This window comes from Brachypodium distachyon, chromosome 3 (assembly GCF_000005505.3).
Source record: "Brachypodium distachyon strain Bd21 chromosome 3, Brachypodium_distachyon_v3.0, whole genome shotgun sequence".
NCBI classification, from domain to species: Eukaryota; Viridiplantae; Streptophyta; class Magnoliopsida; order Poales; family Poaceae; genus Brachypodium; species Brachypodium distachyon.
This window is the reverse complement of record NC_016133.3, coordinates 22,679,077-22,692,296: the sequence shown is the minus strand read 5'-3', so window position 1 is coordinate 22,692,296 and position 13,220 is coordinate 22,679,077. Positions and strand designations below refer to the sequence as shown.

General features: G+C 48.9%; 1 long non-coding RNA gene across 3 annotated transcripts; it reads left to right on the top strand.

Annotated features, from left to right (window-relative positions):
* Window positions 1-3,161: 3,161 nt before the first annotated feature.
* LOC104583625 lies at window positions 3,162-6,140 on the top strand. 3 transcript variants are annotated; one of them, XR_731488.3, is made up of 4 exons: window positions 3,167-3,556; window positions 3,746-3,922; window positions 4,108-4,170; window positions 5,024-6,140. It is a non-coding gene; the product is annotated as an uncharacterized LOC104583625 (long non-coding RNA). The 3 variants fall into 3 exon arrangements; XR_002965446.1 differs by having other exon boundaries at window positions 3,162-3,556; window positions 3,687-3,922; window positions 4,108-6,140; XR_001406630.2 differs by having other exon boundaries at window positions 3,168-3,556; window positions 4,108-6,140.
* The last annotated feature ends 7,080 nt before the right edge of the window (window positions 6,141-13,220 follow it).

Below are 13,220 nucleotides of genomic sequence, written 5' to 3'. Positions count from 1 at the left end.
AGACTATCACACGACAACTAAGGTGTATAAGGTTGAGCTTGGTTGGGATACCTAACAACACCAAATTTACAAGGCCTAGTGCTGATTGTATGACTCGACTCACACGGGAAACACACACGGTGGAGATAATTGGGGAAAATGCAACTATATGGAAGAGCTGAAAAATATGGTATACGTCGAAGGGAAGCTCGTGTTGCAATGCACAAGGAGAGCCACTAGCAAAAGCTCAAGGAAAACGGGCACAAGATTGCTCAAACTACTAGTGTAGAAGAATTGAAAAACAATAATTTTGGATCACAAATTTTCCGCTACAACGGCGGATAGCTAAAAACAATCCCGGAAGTGGAAAACAGCAAGCCGACTTGGGGTAGGACGCGGATTCGAAACTAGCCGACTTGGGGTAGAATTCGGACACAAACTGATCTCAGCGACTCCGACTAGAACAAGGAGAAAACCAATCTCGCCGATTGCTAAAGGACTCGGAAAGAAGAGCCTAGCCGATCTACTAAACGGAAGAAAAAGTTACGCAAAGGAAAACGACCAGCAACTAAACACAAGTAAAAACAGTGCAACTATGGCTATGGCAAAATCTAACCTAAAATTTTTTGTATGGCTTTTTCTGGATAGGATGAAAAAAACAAATCTAACTACGGGTAAAATTATGCTCACCGAGTAAACACTGGAAATCTGATACCAAGATGATAAGGGGTGGCCCGATCTTCTCAGAGAGCAACGTGGATAACTTTTATGATTCTACAAATCTTCCGGCTGTTCACCCGTCGCCGCATGACGAACTTGCAGCCCAATGGAAATTCGCAACACCACACACTTGCGCAGTAGTCCGCTGACCACAAGCGGTTTCGCAATCTTCCAATTCCCAGCGGAACGACAGATTGCGCTCGAACTTTCAGTAGATAAACACCCAATCGAAATGAATATGGTGTAGATAAAATTCCTGATGAAACAAAGAGGAATTATATACTTTCAGATGAATGCTTGGAGCAATTCAACAAAAGGTTCTGAATAAGCTAAAATGTGGTCTCGAAAATAGCTAAAACGTGGTCTAACCCTAACCCTAGGCGCACCCCTTGTATATATAGGCGAGGGGCAGTCTAAACACACAAACGGACTCAGACTCAGACTCAGACTCAAAATAGGTTCGACTCAAACTCATACAACCAATCCGAATAGGACTTGGCATAAACAAGGACTCGCAGGTCTGGGCGCCCCTTAGACGTGTCGAGCTCGTCGTAGGCATCCTGGTGCGCCTCATACTCATACTCGACTTGTGGTGGGCAGATCATTCTTGTCGTTGGCTGCCCCTTGCACACAAGTTGTTCTTCTAGCGTTTTGTATCCTCCATCTTCATTTGTGGTGCGCCTGCCTCCCTCTCCTCGCTCGCGCATATCTTGATGTTGGCTAACAGCACATGATGATCCTCGCACGCGGCCTCCTCTCCTCCATGCTCCATGGTTGCCTCAGCCTCAAACCTGATTATACAAAGATACAAAGACTTAGGCAATATAAAATTCTTATCAATATAAACATTAGGAGCAGCTAGGAGTGAGTTCACCTGTTGTTCTAATAACTTGGCACGTGCTCGTGTAATTGGTCCAGTGCGTAGATCATTGGGTTTATCTTGAACATCAAGATCATCATTAGGCAAAAATGACAAAAGACTAGGGATTCCCTCATCAAAATGGATATAAGGCTTGCCAATTTTGGAGTTAGGAAACAATTACTATGAATTAAACAAGTTTCAAATGGATTTAAACTACTATTTATAGAGATTTGAAATTATCATGTTCAACTTGCAAAACGGATGGCATGAACAGATTCCTCATATTTTACTGATCAATTTACATCTAAATTTTGCATGATTTGGACATGGTATGCAAAAGATATGAATTCAACAAGAACAAAGCATTTTCTGGAATTTTATTTGCAAAACGAAAATAAACAGGGAACTAATTCCACTCGGGTGCAGCTAGCCCTTGCGCCTGACAGCGGGCCCGGGAGATGATGTGGCGCTGACGAAACGGAGCTGGCGCCAGCGGTCACTGACCAGACGGTCCCACCTGTCAAGGGAAAAAAGGTTGGGGATTTCTTGCAGGTGTTGGCACTCGAAATCACGACGTCATGGGATCTGGATCGGACGATGAGCAAAGCCATTGGAATAGACGAGCGGATCTTGCAAGATCTCAGGCGCACAGCAACATAACAAGAAGTAAGGCGGAGTTTTGGCAGATGGAGTAGAAGATCGGCGTCGAGGAAGCCTTGGCTCGCCGGAATTTGGCGAAGAAGAGCCGGCGGCCGTTGAGGGACAAGACATTTGTGCGGTCTCTGTAGGACTTGTTTGTTTGGGTTTCTGCTTCAGCTTTTGTTGCTTCTAGCCATCTAACTTTTTAAAAAGTTAGAAGTACCAAAAACTGAAGCAGAATCCCAAACAAACAGGGTCGTAGTCGATCTGGCTTCAATTCCTTTCACCTGGAGGTAGAGGAAGAAGGGGCGCAGATTTTGATGCAGTCGAGACGTTGCGGTTCCTGAGATGGCGGCTCCACGGTGAGGTGTCCAAGGCCGTGAGGAGCGATGGCGGCGGAGCAGAGAGAGGGAGAGGGGACCCATCTAGGGTTTCCTAGGGTTTGTGGGGAGGAGAGGAGAGGCAGGGCGCTGCTTAAATAGGCGAGGAGGACGTTCGACGGCCATCAAATCAAAGGAGCAGGGTACGTGGCTGCTGTGGATGGCATGCCGTACGGAGGATGAAGAAGAACAGGAGAGAACGAGAGATGGCTCGTTCGGGAGGAAGATGGGCCAAGTTGGGCTGGGGTTTGGTTGGAGTTGGGCTGGGCCGAGAGAAAGGTAAGGAGGTAGGCTTTCTTTTTTTTCTTTATTCTTTTCTACTCCCTTCATTTTATAATTCTTGTCGAAATTTTACATGTATATAGATATTTTTTAGGAATAGATATATTCATTTTTGGAACAAATTTGAGACAAAATTATGGAACGAAGGTAGTATTTCTTTAATTTCTCAATTCTTGATTTGAATGCAAATTCAAATCCTTCTCTTGTGGAAATTAGAGTAATCTTAACTCCCGTAAAAGAGTCATTTGGCGGTGGCTATGGGTCGCACCATTTCCACCTCTTGCATGTTGGACCTACTCACCTCTCTGCAGTACCGCTTCGATCGGGATAACTGCCTCCCTGTCTCCCTTTCCATTCCCCGTCTCAAATCTCATCTGAGTTCTCGCCCCTGCTGCTGCGCAGTCGCTGGCGCTTCCCTCTACCCTGCGTCTCCCTCCGCCCGGAGCCCCCCTCACCACGCCTCCCTCCTCTCTCATCTGTAGAAGGCCACGCGGCTGGCAAGGATCCTACACAGAGCAGATCCTCCAGGCGCCGGCCAAGAAGGTGCAGCGAGCAGGGAGGGGAGAAGGGAGGTTGACAGCGCCGGAGAGTTGCCGTGCGGTAGGTGCAGGAGGATCAGGCTCGGGCGCCCTGCCCCTGGCCCAGAGGATGACGACGCAGCCACAGAGCTGGCTCGCCTCCACCACCGGCGCAAGTGAGTTCGCCGCCACCTCCGTCTCCTTCGACGGTGAAAGTTCTGTTCCTTTGCTTGACTGACATAATATTACGAAGTCAAGTTCTTACTACCTGCAGTGGTATCAAAGTTAACTCCTTTTAAGTTCTAGGTGCTCACCAGTGTTGTTTTCTGAGTCTGAAGCTGCAATTGATCGAAAATGTTTGTCAGGTTTATTTCTTCTCATTGCCGCCACATAGAAGGGTGCAATATGGATCCCGCGATAGTCCGGCTTGTAGTTCAATTCTCAAATCTCTTATTCGAATTCTGAGCAAAATTTTGAATAGAAGATTTGAAAAATGAACTAGAAGCTGGATTTTCCCGTTTGCATCCCTAGCCATATAGCAGGTAAATTATTATTCGATTTTCAATGGAAAAGTTTGTCAGGGTAATATTTTTCTCTATAGCTTTATGTAGTCCTGTAAATGCAATTCTCATGTAAAATCTTTTGATTAATTAACCATTTAAGATAGGACTATGCATTACTGTCTTAAATTTAGGATGCAACTTTTGATAAATGGCCCTTTTTGCAGGCTGGCTGAGGCCCGCCATAGTTCGGGTCAAAAAATAAATGGCCCTTTTTCATTGATTAACTGGTAAGCATTACTATCACAAACACATGTGGCTTTTGTAAGCATTACTATCTTAAATCCTTTAGAACTATCCTTTACAATCCAGACTGAAGCTACATTCAATTCTTTGGCTTACAATCAAACTATCTTTTACATCAAAAGCTGATAACTGCTGTGTGTCAGATAAAACTTGATAAGATTTGCTTGTGAAACCTGATTATGTACATCAAACATGAAATATATGTACAAGTTAAAAAATCTTTTGTTGCATATCAGAATATCATTTAGTAGAGAGCAGGTCCTAATGAAGGGAAAGTCCATGCTGAACAAGCCCCGGTGGAACTTTAGAGTTCTGGCAGTGTTTATTTTATTTTTTGAATGAGAGGGCAAGATTTTCAGAGAAAAGTTGTGGTAAATGTAAAACGAGTTTCTGCATTTGAATTATTCATCTCATTTTTAGTTTGGTTTTTGAAGACATGTAGAACAGATATACTACTTTTCGATATGGATTATACGACATGCGTCACATGCATGTTATTTTTTGTCATTTGTAGGGTATGAAGTAATCTGGTTTAGTTTATATGATGAGATTAGAATGATTTTTTTTTGGCAAGGAGTCAATTACTGATTAACTAAACAAGAAGATTGATTTGCTTTATGCAAGTTTTTTCAATGAAACAATTAATTATTAACTAAAAATCAACCATGGCTATGTCTGTAGAGGCCAGAGGGTAACTCATGCCTTGGTAGATAGGGATTAACAAACCACACTTATCCTAGGGATACAACAAGGCCAAACTGGCCTGCGTATGTAGGAAAATATTGGAGGCTCGGTGAAACTTGAGGTGTGCTTTTACACATTTTCGTCATGTTTCAGCTGTTAGGCCAAGGAGGTGCTCGCTGAACCACAGAGGGTGCAGATCAGAAACCACGGGGAACAGACCTTCAGTCTGTCATTGTAGAGATAAGCACCTCAAATAAAACGGATGCACTTTAGGTTAAGCAACAAGCATAAATGATTTTCGGTATCTTTTAACAAGTGGTTGGTTTTTCTTTTATGTAACTGGTATATAAATACCGGGATAGCTTCTACTACTAACTACGGTAATAAAGAAGACTAAAATAATTTTGAATGTTCCATGGCATGATTCTGCTATTTTGGTTCTCATTAACTTTGTATGCAGGAAGATCTGATTTTTCGATTTGTCACTGATTTTGTTCGTTAATGTATTAAATTTAGCTTTTCCACTTGAATAAAATTGAACAGCCACTACAATGTTTCTCCATAACAGTTTTTATCTGGCATCTCGAATCTATGGCAAAAATACATGTGACTCTTTGCCAGAATTCTCTGTTCTCGAATACTTCCATGCAATTACCTTTTACTTATCTTCTTTGGCCTCAAGTAGGGTGCTAGCACATCTTTACAGAAAGTGTCAAAGAACCACATTGTTGCTAGAATGCAATTTTTTTTTGCATATTTTTTGCATAAACCGTTTTGCTAGGGGTATTTGTATGTTAATTTAGACTGCATAATTTTTTTTATTCCCTGGTTTGTGGCTAACATCATCTCAACAATAGGACAGGTCGGGAGCGACTTTGTGATACATAACCGTTTCATTGTGTGCCACCAGGTCATAGGACGGCGAGTTGTTTTATTCTCGATGAAAAATCGACAATGGCATGGAGCTGCTTGCAGGACCTACTTATTGTTCTCTGATGGCTAAACAGATTTTGCTTCTGTTTTTTCCTTCACCATGTCTGGAATAGAGGATAAAAACCTGCAAAAAAAAATGTCTGGAATAGAGACTCAAGGTGTTGAATTGGATGTGCATCTGTTTGATGAATTGGAAGTCTGTTCTCAAACCAATATGAGCTTGTGTTGGGAGTCTATCCATTTAAATTTTAATATCTCCTGTGAACTATTCGGAAACCAATATAAACTTCGTGCTTAAAGATATATGCTGAATTTTTAAAGGGGACTGGATTCGTTATTCCCTCAAGTGTCAATGTAGTCTTTCACCACTCCCCAAATTGAAGTTAACTGTTTACTTCAAGAAATTACAAGGGCTTTGCTCTTGGGGACAGTAATTTGACAATTAACTATATGACCTTGGATGATTACGCGAAATATCTCACCATGTTTCAAGTCATATCTCAGCTTATTTTATAACTACCTCATTCCGAAGTACTTGCCCTTTCAAAAATTGTGTTCGTCAAACCTTTTATTTTTCACTATGACTGTCAATTAAAAATATGTTGTTGTCAGTTATCAGCATTGACAACTTTAACTTGACAATATAAAATCTTTCTTGAAATATACTTTTATAATGCCTTATTGTTTGTTTAAATCAATGTATATTTAAACAAAATGGTGGTCAAAATATCACATTTGAGATGATGCCAATGATTTGAATGACATACTTTAAGAGAATGTTAAGATTCCGTAGCAAAGCACCAACGAAAATAATACTTGACCATCCTTTATATTCCGTAGCAGCGCACAGCCACCTTACTAGTACAAAAGTAAAAGAAAGGACAGAGAGTTTTAGGAAAAGGTTTGCAAAGCTTGTTTTGAAATGGATTTCAAATAGAGGAAACGAAGGCATGGGTTTAATTAATCCCAAGAATAATTTACACATATCTAAAACATCACTTTTAGCCATTGAAATTTTACACATATATAAAACATCACTTTTATATATGTGTAAAATTTCAAGTCCAAACTCAATGGCGTTTGGTAGCAGCAAAAAAAACAAATTCTGCATGAATAGTGATCTTTCAATATTTGACACTATTCATTGTAAATTTCTCTTTTTAATTTCTTCCAAATGATTTTGACTTTGAACTTAAAATTTTGCAGTTGTATAACATCACACTCCCAACATATGGTATTTTTATAGAGTTTTTTTGAAACTTTTAAACATGGTTTTTATGAAGTTTGCACGGTTTTCACCGAATGAGGGTTTTCACCGGATACGCCGCCTTCATAAATAATTTAAGGTTGCACTTTGCCACCTTTGAAAATAAGCAAAACTAATTTGGGTTTGTAAAGCCCACGAAAGACAAAGCAAAAGAAGTAACAAGTTTAATGCAAGTGATTAACATTACATGTGACATGATGCTAATGACATGGCAAAATGTTAATGATGACATGAGCATGATAAGATGATGACAAAACTAAATTACAAAATAGTCTAAAAGGGCTTAAAAGGAAAGTGTTGCTCTCGGGCTGTTACATTGACAGATGCAGGATACAAACGAAATGGTTAGACCACATGCTAATTTAAAATATTTCATCTCTTATCATGCTATTTCAAATCCATAATAAGGGACACTTATTAAGTGACACTTATTATGAATTGGATGGAGTAGTTTATTAAAATTGAAGGCTACTAGAGACATGCTAATCTAAAATTTTGCATTAGAATTTGACTTAAATAATTAAAGATTACCCAAAAACGTGATTTTGACGGTGGCTCCTAAACGGGACCCAGAGAACGAATGGTTTGGATGGAGACTCGGCCGTGTGTCGCACCAGTGGCACCTGGGATACCATCGCTGCCTAACGCGTGGGTCTTCCACGTGCCGCAAGGACAGCACCCTGCGTAGAACCACTTGAGCTGCCCGGGAAGTCACCGGCCCAGCAGGACTAGCCGGGCTGCGGGGTTACCCCGGAAGCAGGGGCGGAGCTACGTTGTGACTCCCTGGTGAGCAGGCACTAGTGTCAAGAAAAAAAGTTACTGCTAATTATACATTGCAATTACTTAGTGCACCAGGGATTAGCATGAAGAGTGCACCACGGACCAGTCCCATCCGCCGGCGAGCGTCCGCACGGCCTGCTTTCGTGGGCTCGTGGAGTACGTGCACTCCGTCGTTCGCTAGTAGCTGGTCTGTTACGAGCGAGAGTGGGAACAGAAAACAAATCGATCCATCCTTGCTGCGTGCCGGGCGTGTGATTCCGCCGGCTGTTCGCTAACCGCTCGTGCGTCGTCTCTTCTTTTAAATTTCGTTCGCATGTGATTCCGCCGCCGCGCCTTACAACTTGATCAAAGAATTCAGCTGGCGCAACATATCACAGCGACACGGTCCACTGTTGCGCCTTAGAAGTTAGAAGTCGACTCGAGGCTCGGAGCCGCCGCGACGCTTCACGCGAAGTCCACCAGGGATCGAATCGTTGATTATCGCTCTTTCCAATTCTCTGATTTGGTAAATTTCGCCTCTACTTTTCTTTAGCGAAAAGCAGAGAAGCCCCACCTCTTTACTTAATCTTATTTCTTTAAAAAAATTCTTACTTTATCATTGTTAAGTTGCTCAATGCTCGTTTCCTCAAAAACAAAAGTTGCTCAATGATCGAAGTCTCAGAATTATCACTTGTTTGCTACTGTATGCTTCCTAACACTTATAAAACACATTATTGTTAGTATATTTGGATCGAAATTGTATAAATACTTTCGTGTGAATCTTAAAGTGGTGCATCAGGGTAATTTTTCTCTGGCTCCGCCCTTGCCCGGAAGGCGACAAAGGGAATCTTGGTCAGGACGCCCCCTGGGAAGGTCACTTGCCGGGAGGGTGTTCCCGGGCGCTGGCGCCTACGACAGGGCCAGTGCCCAGCATGCAGAGAATCTGCGCCACGTGGCCATCCCGGTAGGCTACCTGTGCGCGGGACTCGTCAGGGCGAGAAGTGTGGCACAAGCAAGCATTAAATGCTGCGACAGAAGGGTGGTTCCTTGTCAAGTCAGCCTACAGTGATTGGCTCTCAGTGAATCTAAGGCACGTACCGTCCTGGGTACAGTGCTTTGTACCGTGCATGCATGCCAGCGCAGTAAGGGCAAGCTGCCTAAGGTCTAAGCTCGAAACTTGTCACCCATACATCAAGGCACCTGTGGTATCCCTTTGAGTATAAAAGAAGGACCGTCGCCAACGTTCAAAGGGTTGGGTTCTGACAAGTTTTAGATCAGAAATAGCAAGTACCGCTTAGCAGGAAAGGGGAGAGCACCCGGGGACTGCGCCGGCAACTTGTAAACCCTAGTTCATTGATTAATACAAGCTCAGAATCAGGACATAGAGTTTTACACCTCAGGGTGGCCCGAACCTGGGTAAAACTGTCTTGTGCATCTTACACTTGACATTGGCCTCGCCGGCGATCGCCGGAGCGATCCCCCAGCGCCCCCTGCCGAACCTAAAAGGGGGTGCCTCGCATCCCCGGTGTCTAAGCCCCGTGCTACGACATTTGGCGCGCCAGGTAGGGGCGCGTGTGGAGAGCTCGCCGGTGACCGCCGGCGCCGTTGTCTGCAGCTACGTCAGCTTCGTCTTCTCCGATGACAAAACCCGTCACCATGCCTCCCAAGTGGGCTGGCGACTCTCGGATCGACCCACGTGGTGCCCCAACGGCGCACACGCGGTCTCACGACGTGCAACCCGCGTCGCAGGGTCAGGAGAACCCTGAGCCCTCTCGGGTGCAGCAGTAGCAATCGTAGCTGCCTCACCCACCCCCTCGGTCGTCGGCAGACAACCGGCTGAGGGGGCCAGCCGCTCCCAGCGCCAGAGCTTGTCGCGCGCGCGGCCACGATGCCGCCCGCGCCGGCCAGCTAGTCCACTCGCGGGCCGAACACGCGTAGCGGAAGCTGCGCCACGAGCATACCGCGTCGCGTGCGACGCCGTCGGGATCTCGCCCTACTCACCCAGGGGCACCGGGGGATAGGGCGGAGGGCAGCCGGTCGGAGAATCGGCAGCCTCCCGCTCAAACCACGGTGGAGGCCATCATCGCCGCGCGTGTCATGGTGTGCTACGAGCCACCGCAAGGCACGCCGGCGCACGAGGCATGGAGTGCAGAGTTAGACGCGCTCCTTGCGCTCGCCGCCCAGCAGTCGCAAGGCGAGGGCATCCCGGCCGGTTCAGGCCGTGGGCAGAACCCGGGACGCGGAGACGCGCCCTGCTCCTCGGGGCAGGGAGAAAACCCTCCCTCGTAGTGAGGGCAAGGAGGCGAGGATCCTGAGGGGTCCTCGGATTCGTCATTGACCGTCACACGGGGTGATGCGCGGGCCGTCTTGAACGCCCGCCAGCAAGAGGACCTCCGCCAGCGCTTGGAGCGCCGGTGCTGGCATGAGGCAGAGCTCCAACGCTCAGAGGAGCAGGAGGGTGCTCCCATGGGTGTCGAGGACGGCTGCACCGTGTTCACCCGCGAGCTGCGCCGGGTGACATGGTCCCGCAAGTTCCGAGCTCCAGCGCTTGGAACGTATGACGGGACCGTGAACCCGAAAGATTTTCTCCTGACCTACACGTTGGGGATGCAAGCCATTGGCACCAGCGACAAGGTCAGGGCCAACTGGTTCCCAATGGTCCTCAAAGGATTAGCGAGGACCTGGTTGCCCAACCTGCCTGCCGGGTCCATAGTCACTTGGGCTGACCTGCGCGAGCAGTTTGTGAGCGCGTTCCAGGGCGGCTACAAGCGCCCGGAAACCATGGTTGAGCTGCACACGGTTGTGCAGAAGCCAGGAGAGATGTTGCGGAGTTTCGTCAACCGCTTCTCTAGTCTCTCCTACTCCATTCCCGAGGCGGAGGCTACCGCCATCATCAATACCTTCACCATCAACGTCCGTAATCCCAAGATACGGGAGAAGCTAAGCACGCACTGGATCCGGACGACGCAGGAGCTCTACGTCCTGGCGCACAAGTGTGCCATGGCCGAGGAAGGGCGCCTGGCGCCCGAGCTTGCAGCTAAGGCTACCGCGAGTCCCGCTGATGGCTCGCAGAAGAAGGGCTCCCGGAAGCGTAGCGGGAAGAAAGTGCTTGCCGCGGAACCGGGGGCTACCTCGAGGCCAGCGAAAAAGGCCTCGTCCGCTGCCGGGTCTGGCGGCAAGGCGGGCGACGCGTCCTGCTGCCCCATCCACGCCAACGCCACCCATGACGCGCAGGATTGCCGCATCCTGCAAGGCATCAAGCAGAGGCGTGAGCAGCGCCACGAGGAGCGCCGAGCAGCCGGCGCCTGCTTCAACTGTGGGGATATCGGGCATCTCTCCCGAGATTGCCCGAATGACCCCAGAGCTGGGGCGAAGCCTGCCGACGTAGATGCCGGCAGAGAAGGACCCCAAGGGGGACGCAGCCCAGCCCGAGCCGGTAGGGAGCGGCCTCCTCGGGGACGAGACAAGGCTCGTGCTGAGGAGCAGCGCGAGTCGATTACAGCGGGGGCGACGAGCACGGTTTCCAGGAGCCTCGCGGCGTCGCCTGCATTCATGGGGGAGCTTACGCTCTCTCATCCCATAGCGTGGTGAAGCGCCTCACCCGGGAAGTGTGTGCGCTGTTGTCGGACATGTAGCTGCAGCAGCCGCTGAAGTGGTCGCACGTGCCGATCACTTTCAGCCTTGACGATCACCCAGCCTGGCAGCTGGGGTCAGGAGTTTTGCCCTACGTGGTCTCGCTGATCATCAACAACATGACGGTAACCAAGGTGCTGGTGGACAACGGAGCGGGGTTGAACCTCCCGTCCGCCAGGTTGGTGGAGAAGCTTCAGCTGCCGCTAGAGCAGATGAAGCCCACCGACCTGTTCCGGGGAGTGAACCCCGAGATCGTGCGCCCCCTGGGGCGCATCACGCTGTCGGTTACCTTCGGGTCCCGGGAAGCGTTTCGGACCGAGCACCTTGTGTTCGACGTGGCTCATACCCCGTTGCCATACAATGGGATCCTTGGTCGGCAGGCGCTGATCAAGTTCATGGCGGCAACCCTTTGCGCCTACTGCGTGATGAAGATGCCGTCCACGTACTGAGTCCTCTCCATCAGGTGCGACCTCAAGGACGCGGCTTGGTGTGTTGGCGAGGTCGTCAAGGCCGCCGCCGCAGCTGATTCTGGTGACGAAGGCGTCGCCGGAAGTGAAGGCTCGCTGCCGGGCGACGGCCCCGCAGCAAAGAAGGCTCGTGTCGCCCCGCAGGAGCTTGGTGGGGGAGGCACAAGCAAGAGCTCACACCCCGGCAAGGGCCAGAAGCTCAAGGAGGAGGCCGCCAAAGTGAAGAAGCTACCCCTCTAGGCCGGCAACGAGGAGCGCACCGTCACCATCGGTGCGAATCTCAATGCCAAATAGGAAAGCGCCCTCGTCACTTTCCTCCGGGAGAATGCCGACGTGTTCTCTTGGAAACCATCGGATCTTCCCGGAGTCCCTAGGGAGGTGATCGATCATTGGCTTGCGGTGCATCCAGACGCCCGCCCCGTCAAGCAGAAGATCCGCCGGCAAGCATAGGAGCGCAAAGACTTCATCAGGCAAGAAGTGGAGAAGCTGAAGGCTGCGGGAGCTATTAGGGAAGTACTGTACCCCACTTGGTTAGCGAATCCAGTTGTAGTACCCAAGGGGGAGAATAAATTACGCCTCTTCCTCCCACGCGCCCGACGCCTCCCCTTGCTCCTGGCCGCCTCTCCCCGTCACCGGTGACCGACCTCCCATGCCCAGGATTCCCCGCGCCAGCCCACGCCTCCGCCTGGCCGCCCGCGCGCCCCCCCTCCACCGAGCGCCGCCTCCACCTCGTCGCCGCGTCTGCCTCCCTCTTCCCCTGCTCCCTTTTGCTCCGGGCACCTCGCCGTTATGCCTCACTGGCCCGATCTCCTCCGGCCTCCTCTGCTGCCCAGCGCCCGTGCGCCTCATCGCCAAGCCCAGGTCGAGCCCCCTCTGGCCGTCTCTGAACCCAGCTCGGCCCAAGCCCAAGCCAGGTCCAAGCCCAGGCCCGTGGCCTTCTTCCCCTTTTTCTTTTCTTTTCTTTTTTCTTTTTTTAAATTGTGTCCCTTATGTGTGGGCCCTGCCTGTCAGCCGCTTGCTGTTGCCGCTGCTGTGTTGCCATTGCTCCGTGTCGAGACGCCTCACTGCTGCACGTGTTGCTGCCACACATTGTCGGCACCGTGGAGACCAACATCGCCTCGAACCTCCGAGCCGGTCCCGTGAACCACTACTTCCCCTACGACGACTATGTGGCCTACATCGCCTATGTGTACGACTACTTCGTCTACGTCGGCTACTTCCTCTACATCGTGACACCGCACATGTCCAAGGTATAACGAGCGACCGTCCCGTGAACCGACCGTTCTTCGGC